This window comes from Antechinus flavipes, chromosome 2 (genome assembly GCF_016432865.1).
Source record: "Antechinus flavipes isolate AdamAnt ecotype Samford, QLD, Australia chromosome 2, AdamAnt_v2, whole genome shotgun sequence".
Lineage (NCBI taxonomy): Eukaryota > Metazoa > Chordata > Mammalia > Dasyuromorphia > Dasyuridae > Antechinus > Antechinus flavipes.
In genome coordinates, this window is record NC_067399.1 from 511,924,941 (window position 1) to 511,938,483 (window position 13,543).

Below are 13,543 nucleotides of genomic sequence, written 5' to 3' on the forward strand. Positions count from 1 at the left end.
TACTGGAAAACATAGGTAGATATCAAGAAAGAGACCTAACAAAATCCACAGATTACTCAGAAGCTACAAGCTGGTTTAACATGAATACTTCTTTCAAGAGTTGAAAAATATTAAGATGTGCTGAGCACTGATATCACAAATATCTGTCACAGATACCTGAATTTTCAAAATATGTATCACCAGATGGCAGCAAAGAGTTAAGAATGAGAAAAAACTTAACTGATTTGGGGTTGCAAAAAACATAAGCTCTTAAAATTCTTCAATTCCATTTTGGCTTTACTAGAGACTAGGCAGATAAAATACAATGACAAAATAGGCAAATCCTAAAGAAGTTAAAAAAAAAAAAAAGAATCCTAAGTAAAGGATCAGCTTAAGTGCTTCTTTTGTTATGTCCCAATCATCTTTGTCCCCCCTCCCTCCTTTTATTATGATGATGGACAAAGAAAAAGCAAAATGCAAGTGCAGGTAAGTGGTTCATTTGGCTGTATTTTCCAGGCCCATATTACTTCTAACTACAAGAAGTGGAAGGAAAACAAAACAGATGCTGGTTTAGAGCAAACTTCAAAAGTTAGATGCTTTTGTTACTTAAAACAGTCTTTCTTATACAGCTTATCCCAGATGCTCAGATACACCAGGGGAAATTAAGTTCTTAGACACGAGTTTAAAAAATTGATAGAACAGGTTCCATGCCGTCTAGCCTATTCTCTAAAGAGAATTAAGAGTGAAAATTAATGTTTACAATGAAAATAAAAACAAGAAGGGAAAATTATCTAAAACTTATAAAATGACCAAGAACACTACAATTGTAAAGTAGAAAATCCAAGGTCTGTAATCTTTATTATTACCACTGTAAGGAAGACAATATATGCATTATTAAATTTCAAAGCAAATTTCAACAGGCTTAGTTAGGGAGCTGTATTTGTATAGTTACTGTATATGATATCTAGACCTCCTAAATGTGACTATGTAACATTTGTTTTTCTTCCTTTTATCCCAAATTAGTATCCCAAATACAAAAAAAGTATTTAAAAAAACTTTAAATTCCTAAAACTATAGAAGACTACACATACACTGAAATGGTTATTAGAACAATAGACACAGGTCTTGAATCATTAATAGCTGCAAAGTTATTTCTCCTTTGATGAAAAACCATCTAGTCATTAATAGAAATACATTATTTAGGTGTTTTCCTGTTAACAGATTATGTTACAGCACTGATCCCTTGGATTCTTAGAATAAAATAGGGAAGGAATTAAATTAAACCTAAATAGATGTCTTTAAGTATCTTCCTGTCACTAAACTCATAAAGCTTTCTAAAACTCAGATGGTTCATTCATATCAAAAGATAATTTTTTAAAGGTACTGTCGAGTCAGAATTGCATATAAATAGAAATAAAAGAATTTTAACATCTATCTAGGTCTTTTGTGTTAAAGGAGCTATTTCAGGACCCCATATGTAGTGGAAGGAAAAGGTATAGAAAAACTTATCTTTTTAAGTAGGCTACAGTTTATCTTCCTTTCCACAAATTTGTTCTTCTGGCTCTATTAAAGAATTCAGTTCTACCAAATTTGTTTTCTCCTTCTAATATGTATCATTAACCTATGACTTCGGCAAATTCACTCCACAAGGTTATCCCTGTCAACTTCCATTAAGTCCTGCCCCCGTTATCCCCTTCTGAAATCTCCAAACTTAATTAAAATCAAACAATTGTTTGGTGTTGACTCCTACCAATTTAGAAGGATTTTACAACAATGAAAAACGTGCTAGATCTTCTCTGTCACTTTTTAATATGATGCTCTTAAACATAGAAGCTTCCTAATTGTTTCCTGCTATTATTTGGCCTAATCAGTCAGATTTTTATCACTCTACCTTTAAACCTTGTTCCCAATATTGTATACTAAAATAAAATATTCCAATATCCAGGAATGAAAATTCACTTACTCATCAAGAGATTTTGTTAGTCAAGCAACATAAAAGAATCTGAGGATATATCATTAGTCATCAATGCATTATTTTTATTACCTTAGGCAAATTTCTGGACTCCAGTTTCCTTCTCAGTAAAAGTGAGGCAGAAATGGGGACAGGTTAAGACTAGACAACCTCTAAGCCCCCTTCCAGTCCTAAATCAATCCAATAACCTACCTAACCTAGCTATACTGAAAAGACTACACAAAAATTTCATCTTATAGTGGCTAGAGTACTAGGATCTGGGAGTTATACAACCAAACCTAACTCTCAGTAGTTTTGGAACTTTGAGCAAGGTTCAAGTTTCTAAATATATAAAATATAGGAAAGCACTTTCTTCACAGCATAGTTATGAGGACTGAATGAGAATGTTACATAAAATGCCTTCTAAACCTCAAGAGTTATATTTAAAACAGGTTTGTTTTTTGTTTTTTTTCTTCAGGATAGTACACACAAAAGGCATTATTTTCTTTAAACTGTTCATTTCAAAACCATTATGTATCACTAACAAAGTAAAATAATATTTTCTTCCCTTTCTGATCTGATTTTTCTTGTGTAGCATGATAAATATGGAAATCTTTAAAAGAATTGTACATGTTTAACCTATATTGAATTACTTGCTGTCTAAGGGAGAGAAATGAAGGGCTAAGAGGAAGAAAAATTCAGAACACAAGGTTTTACAAAGGTAACCATAAAATTATCTTTCCATGTATTTTGAAAATAAAAAGCTCTTATTTAAAAAAATTACAAGAAAACAAAAAGACCCACAGAATTTCATTCCTCTAGCCTTAGGGTATAAATACATATTTAACTTTTTAAAAGATTCCATGGTGTCTTGTAGCTCTAATAAATTCCCCCCAAAAATAAATGGTTTAAAGCAGTTAACAGAAATTAAATATCTTTTTAGCAAGCATATTTCTCTACCTATTAAAGATAAGAATGCTCAGATTATTATCTTTATTTGCAATATAATCCTTTCTAGCCTAGCCTTGGATGATGTCTATACAAACATGACATGGTTATAAAAAGTGCCAGAAAATGCATGTTACTTTGTTTGCCTTGAGCTGATACTAAGGAAATAATTCTATTAAGTTAAATTGAAATCCTTAAGTTAAAATTCCTACGTTCTTAAGATTCAGACCAGAAACTGTCTTATCTCAATCACCACCAATCAAAGACTTCTAGCATACTGGATCAATTCTTACTTCAACAAAAGAGTTCCAGATTAAACTATTAATTTAATCCCCAAGAAAAAAATCTTGGAGAAGCATTTAAGAGAATCAGACTAGCTTTCTTTAGTAAAGCTTTAACTCAGCATTGATCCAGGTGCTACTAACCATCACTCAGGCTAGAGCTGGGTATGGAACTCAACTATCAACTAATCATGTGACTGTTTCCCTATTGCTATAAAGCTACACTTTTGAAACCTATGAATAAGGCCTTGTCAGCAAATAGGATTATCTATACCTTGTGGCAAATTGCTTTCACTTATGTTTTCTATTACATCAATTATAAACTTTTAAAGTTCTTTGTTCATATGACCATCTGCTTAGCTGTCCTAAAATAGGCTTAACCAGGTGGCTGATACATTTTAAAACAAAACTATAGACAAGTTTTGTCTCAGTCTCAGACAAAATGTAAAAAACATTACCAACTAAACTACATAAAGCATAAAGCTGGAGGGCTATTTATCTAGAAGTGTAGTTTTAAGAAAACAAAGAAAATTAATGGCTTTCCAACCTTTTCCTTGGTGAAATATCTAGTCTATTCATTTTTTTAACCAAATAATCAAAGGCATTATTAACAAACTGACAACCCAATATTACATTAATATAAAAAATGTTAGAACACCCTGCACAAAAGGTCTTTAAAGGCTTCTCTGGGGAGATTATCACACAAGGTAAAAAAGCATGAATGGATAGATCTGTTTATTTTTACTGATGAGATCGGAAATCTGTGCAAATATATAATCACTATTGTCTGATATACCTTCATAACAATGTACAAATTTCTTTTGATCATTTTGCTTTGAGGTTAAATACTCTATCATTCCCCTCCATTAGGATGGCCAAAATTAAAACTTAGTAAATAATATAAAATACCATAAAAGTTTCTGGAATAGTTGGCAAGAAACTCAACGCAGATTCTTTCTTCCTTTATTTACAAGCCAGAAATAGACTATTATTACTACCTCTAAACACTTCCAATGAATTTATCAAGTTTAGAACCAACAATTCCCCAGAGTCGGCCACTGTCACCTAGCCAATTTGTTCCTCACTATAATTTTATACACAAAATGATGCCAGCACCTTATCCAAAGGCAGCATATAAAAATTCTAGCCCCAGGATCCATGTTTTTAAAGGTGCTTAAGGAGATCACGCACCTGAAGGAGATGGTCTGTATAAACAGTTATCAATCAGGACTAGAGATTTGTTGTCTTCCTAATGATCATACTCCAATCCCTTTCTCATAAACTTCTTAAACTCAAAGATGCCTTTTACTGCTTTATCCCATCTCATCTTTTCTCTGTTGCTCCGGTTTATTTTAATCATATTTCACTGGTATAAAGTTATGAGTGCTTTATGATTTTGTTTTGGTCTTTTGAAAGGGGGAAAAAAAGCAAAATTTATTAAAAATAGAACCAGGTGATAATTTGCCAAGTGTTATAACCTCCTGTAGTATAGGTTTCTAACAATAATCAGTTAGGGAATTTCATTGCTATTGAACATCCAACACTTCTTGCTATTTAAATAAATTTGTACTTTTTAATGTCCAAAACGCTACAGCCTCATTATTGTACTTATTGGCGGCACCCTCATTTTTAAATATATAATTTTTATGAATGTCTAATCTCAGAAAGGCCTGTCTCATTATTCTAAAATGGGACCTAAATTGAGCACAAAAATCACAGTCAGACAGCTTCTTCCTTTGAATGGCTATAAACACTAAATTTTCCCCCCTACTTACAGGGATTAAGTTACTCAAATGCTTAAGATATTTTCATTTACAAATTATTTTGGTTATAACTCTATTTTGTTTAGGTTGTTATTTTAAATTTTGAGGTGTTTTGAATAATAAAATTATAATAAAGAGTTCACAATAAATTACAAGATTCAAAATAAGTGAAAATCATGTATTTCATATCAAATGTCTCACATTATACTATCAACTAAATTTATAGTCAAAATAATTTGAATTAATTTGGATAAAAAATTCTAAATTAGTGAGGAATTTGAGTTTTAATTAAAGAAATGCAGCTTTCCCCATCTACCACACAAGGAACAGAAAACTTTAAAGTCTTTTACAAATCTAAAATTTTTTAATTTTAAATGCACTGTATTAGCTATTAAGAGGTCTCTTTGGGTCTTTAATTAGCATATTAATAAGATTTTTAATTGTATTAATTGATGTTTCTAAAAAGTATTTAAAAAATTCTCTTAGATGTTACAAATTATACTAAAAATTTAAGGATACTGCTTAAATATCCTTTTTTAATTCTAAAGGCAAAGTTCAACTCTGTTTTTCCCCAATTATCCCAATACAAATTCCTAAATTAATAAATCTTACTGGATTTATAAGCTTCAAAATAGAAATGAGGGTGACCTTTCCTAGAGAAAAGTCTTTTGAGTTCCAAAGTGAAGGCATAACAACCTAAATGTTATTTCCACAAGACATCTATTATCAGGACACTTGAACTTGGGAGTATTTCCTAGTCTTTTCAATGAAACCAACTGGACCTCACACCTCTTACCATCACCCAGGATGGGTTTGCATCTGTTCCGAAGAACCCCTTTCTTTGGCTCCAGGTGATCCTGGCTGCTGCTGCTCCAGACTGGGAATCCATGGTGTTGCAGCTTGTAGTTTGTGAGGGGTAGTGTACATGAAGAGCAGGAGGGGATTTCAAGGGGCATAGGAAGAAGATGGCTTTCGGGGAAAATGCCATCACCACCATAGGTGATCAGAAGTACCACACACATTTTATTGCAGCACAGTTTAAAAATGTAACAAATGAAAGATTAAAAATAAAAAATAAAAATAAAAAAAATTAAAAATACAGACGTCCAGAGATGCTCTAAAACAGTTAAGTTATAGATCAGGAAAAATTAGGTCACAGACTTAAGCAGCCAGTCAAATTCTTTGAGTGTGGGGAAAGGGATGGGGGTGAGGGTGGGGTTGGGAGAGAAAAGGTTTATGGGATCAATCCACTTAAAAATGCTAATGCCTCAGCTCTCTCTCCAATATTGCAAAACTCCCAAGTCAATCAGGAGGCAGGAGAAATGCTCAGGAACATTCAGAAAAACTCGATTTAATCCGGTTAAAAATCAGCAGTGCCATTATCATCATCATCATCACCACCATCATAAGTATAATAAATAATAATAATAATAATAATAGTAACTAGTAACAACAATAAAAAGGAAATCAGCGGAAAGTCAGGAAAAATGAAAAAAAAAATTGGAATAACTTACTGTAGCTGAAGATCAAAAAAATCTCACTGTAAAAAAACAAAAATAAAAATAGCCCAGATTAGAAAAACGGGAGGTGCAAAAATGTCAAGTCAGTAAAGTTTATTTCTTTTCTTTCCAAAAGCAGTTTCCACAAAAACCGCAAGGGTATAAAGTTCTCAGTAGCAGACAAGCAAAGCCCTTTTCACATCATCATTTCAATCTTAAAAATACATGAGGAAGTAGAGAGGTCAGTTTATGAGAGGCTAAAAGGCTCCTCCTCCTCTAACCCAACTGCTGCAGAAAAAAAATAGAAATAGAAATTTTAAAAATTACATCTTAAATCCAGGTCTCGTTTTTGAAAACAAATTTAAAAAAAAACACCTACAAGTTTGCCGCAGTGCGCGCCAAGTTGCATCATTATGTTTAAAATTTCTTTACAAAATCAGGCTTTTGGATGGGAGTGTGTGTGTTTTGGAAGGGCAGGGAGGGGGTTAAAAATCAAAGCTGAGCTCCAGTGAGTAGGGATGGGGTTCGCCTTGCTGCCCTGTGAAAGGAGAAGGGACAGATTGAGTCAAAGTTCCTCAGAAATGCTGTGCCCTAAAAAAACCCCCAAGACAGAAGCACTTGACTGTTGGAAAGAAGTTTTAAATTCAACTCCAACCCCACTTTGGCAAATATAAATAACTATCCCACTGGATAGATATGATAAAGATGAGCTTCAATCATCTTCATTACCTGTCTTTCATAATTCTTAAACAGGAAGGTAATCAGAATAAATCAAGAAAATACTGGGGCAAAAGAATATACCTTGAAGAGACTCTCAAAAAAGATCATTTGTAAACATGGATGTTTGTCATAAACAAAGTTAGGGAAAACTGGCCATGAATGGAGAAATGATTATATACTAAAATAAAGGTTTTTATTAAGACTATATTTTCAAGTTACTTCATTACAAAGAAATATCAAAGAAAAGCTCATCTTTAAGTCTTAAGACATCAAGAAGTCAGAATATACTAACTCTACAAACAGTATTAAGGCATGCACAATGGAACTCCACAGGCTAAAAAGGAATCATCAATTTATTGACAATGGGGGGAGGGAAATCCCATAGGGTAATTGAATAAAATGCATGAAACTTTTGTGCCTTCACATAAAATAGCACTTGGTACCAATACCAGAGACAAATTAACAGGCTTGTTGAACCACTAGTTACTATGTTAGTATCCCAGGATTAACTATGAATCATACAGCATTATGGTAGATTATGGTTCACTAAAGATATTACTTCCTCTCAGGGTATTGTGGCTATAAAAAAGAAAGAAAAAAACAGCTACCTCACCTCCTATGAAAATGACATAGAACACTGACCCAGTACTCCACATTTATCAGTGAACTTAAAAGTAGATTTTCTATTATATACAACAAAAGATTATTTTCCAAATCAAATTTTAATTAACATAAATAAAACCAAGAAATTCATTTAGGCCAAGAACCTAATGCCAATTTTGAGTTTGTAATGCCCAAAATAAAATTGCATGACTTGTAATTTTAAGTTTTACTCTACACATGCAAGATAAAAATTAAAAGGTATATAGACCAGATCCAGAGTCAGATGAATAATCCTTCCAGGAAGTTGTGAAGATGTAAATTTTATTATATTAATTCTTTAATTATAGTTTTCAAATAATAGTTTTAGTTTTAAACACTGAGAGGCCAAATAAAAAACTACTTGGAGCCAGTGCTTACAATTTGAACCGTCAACTTCAAGACCCTTTTGCAATGGTATCCCTTTTCTCAGAAACTAAAAAAGAGCAAGAGGAATATTATAAAGAGAAATAATATTCAACACTAATGCTTATTCAGGCTTAAGTTCGATTTTGTTAAATTGATGAATTACAAAAGGGGGGGGGGGGGATCAAGAAAATTTGGTATTCCTTTAAGGCAGCTTTATAAATATATCTTGATCTATACATGTATGCCAAAAATTTCATAGCCAATCAAATATTTCCACATATCTTACTAAAGAAAATTCTTTGGGCCAATTTTATAGTTTTAGTTGTATTTTTAGAGGGATAAAGAAATGGAAAAGGGAAGATGAACATCTTATTTCATTAAATCTATTTTTAGACACCAGGTATAATAAGAATACCACAAATCTGTTGGGGGATAGGGGACAGTTTTTCAAAATAGTTCCATCTTGTCCCAAAGCCATTTCTATATCTGGGGCCTAAGTCTATTACTCTAATATTCCCAATATAAAATAACAACACAAAAGAGTTAGGCATGATCAAACAATATTATATCTCAAAAACAAATCTTTAAGAAAATTTATTTAAAATAGCCTAGTTATTCAAAAGATTTCTTTAAGACACTCTCATTTATTTATAAATAGAGGGTGGGTGAGTGGTTGAGGTTTTTTTTTTTTTTTTTAATTCAGGAACATCATTTAAAAAACTGAAAACAAAAGCAATCTTGGCCCTGGATAAACTGAGAAAATGAACCCCACTCTTACATATAGAGATATAATATTTTTTCACAGTGTAGCTATGATTGGTTTTGATGAACATAAATCCCTTTTTAAAAAATCTTTTGTACAAATAAAAGGGCTATCACACATTACACATGTTAAAGATCATCTAATTCTTATTTCACTTTAGATGAACTGAGGTTCAGAAAGGTTATTAATAATTTGACTAAATTCAAACATCTAGTTAATGGTAGAGCTACTAACAAGCCAGTGTTCTTTATTTGTACCACACTGCCTCCCCACGGAATGTTAATTCCTAAGTTTTCTTCTCACAATGAGTCTTAACAAGGAAAAACATTCATTCAATTCTTTTATATAAATCAAGACCTAAAACTTTTCATTTTTCAAATGTGACACTATAAAATCTGGTGACATATAACAAACTTCTGTTATAAGCTTTAACTAATAGCTACATAGAAAAAAGTTATTAAGTATTATATTCTAGTCTTTTTTACCTTGCAGAAGTAACAACTTCTAGAAGAGGAGTAAAATAATGTCAAGAACACTAAATGTTCTTCAGCTCCATCTGAAATTTGGGAGACTAGACTATTAGAATTCCTAAGATCTTTAGGGTGGTAGAAATGAGTCACAACATGTTGAGTATAACGTGCAGGCAACATACACACATACACACATACATACACACACACACACACACACACACACACACCCCTCTTCCTTTCTCATTTATTCCTTTAGCTGGGCACCACAATATTAAAATGATGCCTCTACCCCACATTGTAAAGTACATCTGAATATTAAGTTAAAAAAAAAAAAATCCACAAATCTACTGCCAGTCAGATAGTTCAAGGTGTATGTGATAATGCTAGGAGCCAGAAATGATCCACCAGTATCCCTGTAGTCAGAATTAAAAGTCCTCTAAAATTTTTATCTCCTAATTACTTCTGACAAATGCACCTAATTAAGTTTTTATGAAAGATGGGACACTTCCTATTACATTTTAACCTATGGAGTTTTCTCTTTCTAGAAAAAGTTTAATATTTGTGAATAAATTGCAATACTGTTTCCACTATTTTCTGTGTTCTGATAGCACAAAGGATTTTTATTAGTGTTCATAACAGGCAGCTGGGAGCCACAATGGACATTATGATAGTCCTGCAATCAGGATGGCATGAGTTCAAATCCTACCTCAGACACAAAGCTATTTGATCAAGTCATTTAATCTGTTTTCTACCTATAAAATAAGAATAACAGCACCTATCGCATAGTAAAGTATTTTGTAAATGTTGTTAGCATCATAGCCATCCAATACAGGTCCATTTGGCATAAAATTGCTTGTCTACTCTCACTTAAAAGATTTTTCCTTTGATCTTGAATTTATTTTGTCACCAGTGACCAAAAGTTAACAATACTAATTCTAGTGATATATATAATAAAAAGGATTTTCTGGATTCTATTTTAACTGCATTTTACCCTACTTGAAAATTAAAGATATCCATCCCCAAGAATGAATTTTTAGGAAACTTTTTACAGCTTCAATTTTTGAATAAATTAAGCTAAAAATCCTAATTTCATACATTAAACCCAAATTAATATTATTTTTAAAATCTCACTGACGATTTATATGCCGAAAATACAGTTTGTAAGTTTCCAGCTTCCTTCCACTGGGTACTTTTGGAAGTGACTGTAAAGACCGACACGTTTTTTAATAGTACTAACTGCATAACAAAACCATATTACTTAAATTTTTTACTTTTCTTCAGGTCTCCATTAATGACTTAGTATGATTTTGGCAATTCATACTGTAAGCCTCAATTTCCTCATCTAAGAAATGCAGTAATACCTACCTCACAGCAAAGCTTCACTAACTATGATTTGTAACCTGCAGACAAAAAATAGTAAATAACCTAGGATTTCAATTAATTGAGTATTTCCCCAACAAATGCAATTTAAGCTCAATACTGCAAAAGCCACCTTTTCTGTTGTAGAGGAGAGAAAAAAATATTTTAAGTTAGTATTCTGCAACTGCTATTTTGATTACGTGTATAAAAGGCACACTACCGGCAAAATTCATTATCTTTCTCCAGGCACACTCCACGCATCTGCTAATCCCCACCCGTCTACAGGTCTTCAGAATTTAAGGGACCTGAATGGAACTGAGTATCTCCAGGGTAACCCGCCCCCTTTCCAATCTTTAATTAGGGAGAAAAGGAGAAGAGGAATAAAGCTACTGAAAGCAAAAATATCAGCATCACGAACAAGTTCATACATATTATGAGCATCTCCCACCCTCCCTCCCCACTACTTTCTTCATCTCGTGGTCTTTCCCTAGAGCCGACACTGTCGTATACAGGGGAGGCGGCCGGCAGCCGTTACCACGGGGGGGAGGGGGTATGTGGGGGGAGGGGAGACCAGACCAACATAAGGGAAAAGATGGTTATTTTCTACTCCTGGGTGCCGTTATATAGCACATGCTGACGGGATGTCTCGAACTACGTTTAACCCACGACAGACCTAAGACCAATTCGAATCCCTTTACCCCCAAACCTCAAAAACTCAAGCCGCGCCAGTGAAAAGTCAGTCTGGGCCGCGCTATTATCATGGAGGGAATCGTTCTGCGCCTCTTCCCCCAGGTTCCCTCCCCCTCCCCTCCCCCGCCCTGCTTTTCCCTAGGGGTCTCAGTGACTCTCCCGGGCCGACTCTCACCACTCACCCGGTGGGGAGAGGGAGAAAATGTTGGCTTCTATATCTCCACCTCCCCGGTCCGACACCGGTAAAGAAACGGATTACTGCTCCAGACTGTCTCTTCAGCCGCTACTACTACTTCTCCGTCCCCGTCTCCTCACAAAATGGCCCCCGCGTCTCGTCCACCGACACCGCGAAAACCGAGACCTCCGCCCCAGTCCTGACGACCTTTCTATTGGCTGGTTCTGATCTCAGTCTTTACTCCTGATTAGGCCGTTCTACTGCTATTCATAGGCTTATCCAATAAAAATCATGGATAGGTTACACAAAATTGAAATAATTCCCCACCACAGTGAGAAACTGGTTTTTCATTGGCTGAAGGTACTGTCACTTGTATTCAAAAAGGTGTTCATTGGTCAGTGGAGGAAACGAAGAAGCGACTGAGAGATTTGCCTTTGTATCCGCGCAGGACTTCACATCCGGGTATTCATTCGTTTTCAAAGTGAGCTCTGATTGGAGGTTGAGAAAGCTCCTCCTGACCCCCTTCCTCCTCAGCGCGCGAGTTCGAAGGCCCGCCCCATTTTCTGAATTCCCGCGGCGTTCTGGGGCAGTTGTGAGGGGTCTTAACTGGCCCCAAAGAATCGCTCTTTTTCCTCCCCTTCTTCCTGCGCCTTGCGCTGCAGAATGTGCACGCGCTTCCCGGCCGATGCCCAACCCAAGGCACAGGCTTGTGGCGGTGGGAAGAACCAGAGAAAAAGAAAACTTCGAGGGTCGCGTGTATACGAGAAAGGCATTGCTGTGAATGACGTGCCAACATGGGCCAAGCAATCTAGAAGCCCATGATTTCCCATGAGTCTGGGCTTCCATTTCTTCCCCTTACAACCACCGAGATGTCCGATTTCCCATAGCTCCCCACTTTATGTGCCCGCCTCTAGTCACGCCCCCCCAAAGCTGAACCTTCCCAAACTGCTGAAATAATATTCCTGATTCCCAAACACATATGCGTTTCTCCTGCTCAAAGATTTTTCCTACCTTCCCATTGCCACCACAATTAATTCCAAAATCCTACCTAAAGAGGACATTCGAGGGCCTCTAGAATCTGAAGGCTCTCCTGCTTTCCCCTCCTTATCTGCTCCGTGTACCCAATCTCTCCCCAAGTGCCTCGAACCTTGTGCTTTTTTGTGCGTTTGCCCATGTTGTACCTCTCGGAAATGTCTTCTGAAAACCATACCCAAAGCCCATTTTAAACAGGTCTTTCTTCTTTGACAAACTCAGTAGCATCCTAAAGATGGATCTTCTCTGAATTCCCAAAGCACTTTTGTTTATCTCGGATGATAACCGAGAGGTTGTGCATATACTTGTTCACAGCACTCCTTATTTCCTCTATTAAATTGTAAACTTCCTCAGAGCAAAGATCCCGACTTCTTTGATTTTTTGTATCTGCCACATTGTGCCAAACTATCTTTGTTTGCCTACAACATACATGCTAAAATGAATCAAAAAAAAAAAAAAAATGCACGCACCAAAACAAATGGGATGGGAAGAGGATAGGGACCTGTAAGACCTAATGATGTATTTTCTGTTTTTCCATTATGCCTTATTCATTTTATAGAGTCCCGAAGGATACAAAGATTACCTTTCATTTTACCATATTTATAGGCCATGGTATATAACAGCGATTAAAAAGCGTTTTTGACTTACCAAGGCGTGTGCAAAAAAACTCGGGTAACAAACTCTTACCCTGTCAAATATTGCACATACAATACAATCCCATAATTGTATTTCAATGCTAGCTCTTTTTGTAGTGACAAGAAATTGGAAATTGAGTGGATGCCCATCAGTTGGGGAATGACTGATAACTTATGGTATATGAAGGTAATGGAACATTATTGTTCTATCAGAAATGATGAGCCACTGATTTCAGAAAAGCCTGGAAAGACTTAAATGAACTGATG

At 35.0% G+C, this 13,543-nt stretch overlaps 1 protein-coding gene across 7 annotated transcripts in view; it reads right to left on the minus strand.

The window, feature by feature from the left end:
• The window catches only part of HNRNPC (heterogeneous nuclear ribonucleoprotein C), a 42,586-nt gene extending 30,822 nt beyond the window's left edge, over nucleotides 1–11,764 (minus strand). For 3 of the 7 annotated variants that reach the window (XM_051980407.1, XM_051980405.1, XM_051980401.1), the window contains exons 1-2: nucleotides 11,617–11,764; nucleotides 6,437–6,462 (exon numbers count right to left, since the gene is read on the minus strand). The gene's annotated coding sequence lies outside the window, so the exon portion shown is untranslated. Of the gene's footprint in view, nucleotides 1–5,718; nucleotides 6,334–6,436; nucleotides 6,463–6,800; nucleotides 6,960–11,616 lie in introns of those variants that run through there. The other 4 variants (XM_051980402.1, XM_051980406.1, XM_051980404.1 and 1 more) reach the window with 4 other exon arrangements.
• Between the last annotated feature and the right edge of the window lie 1,779 nt (nucleotides 11,765–13,543).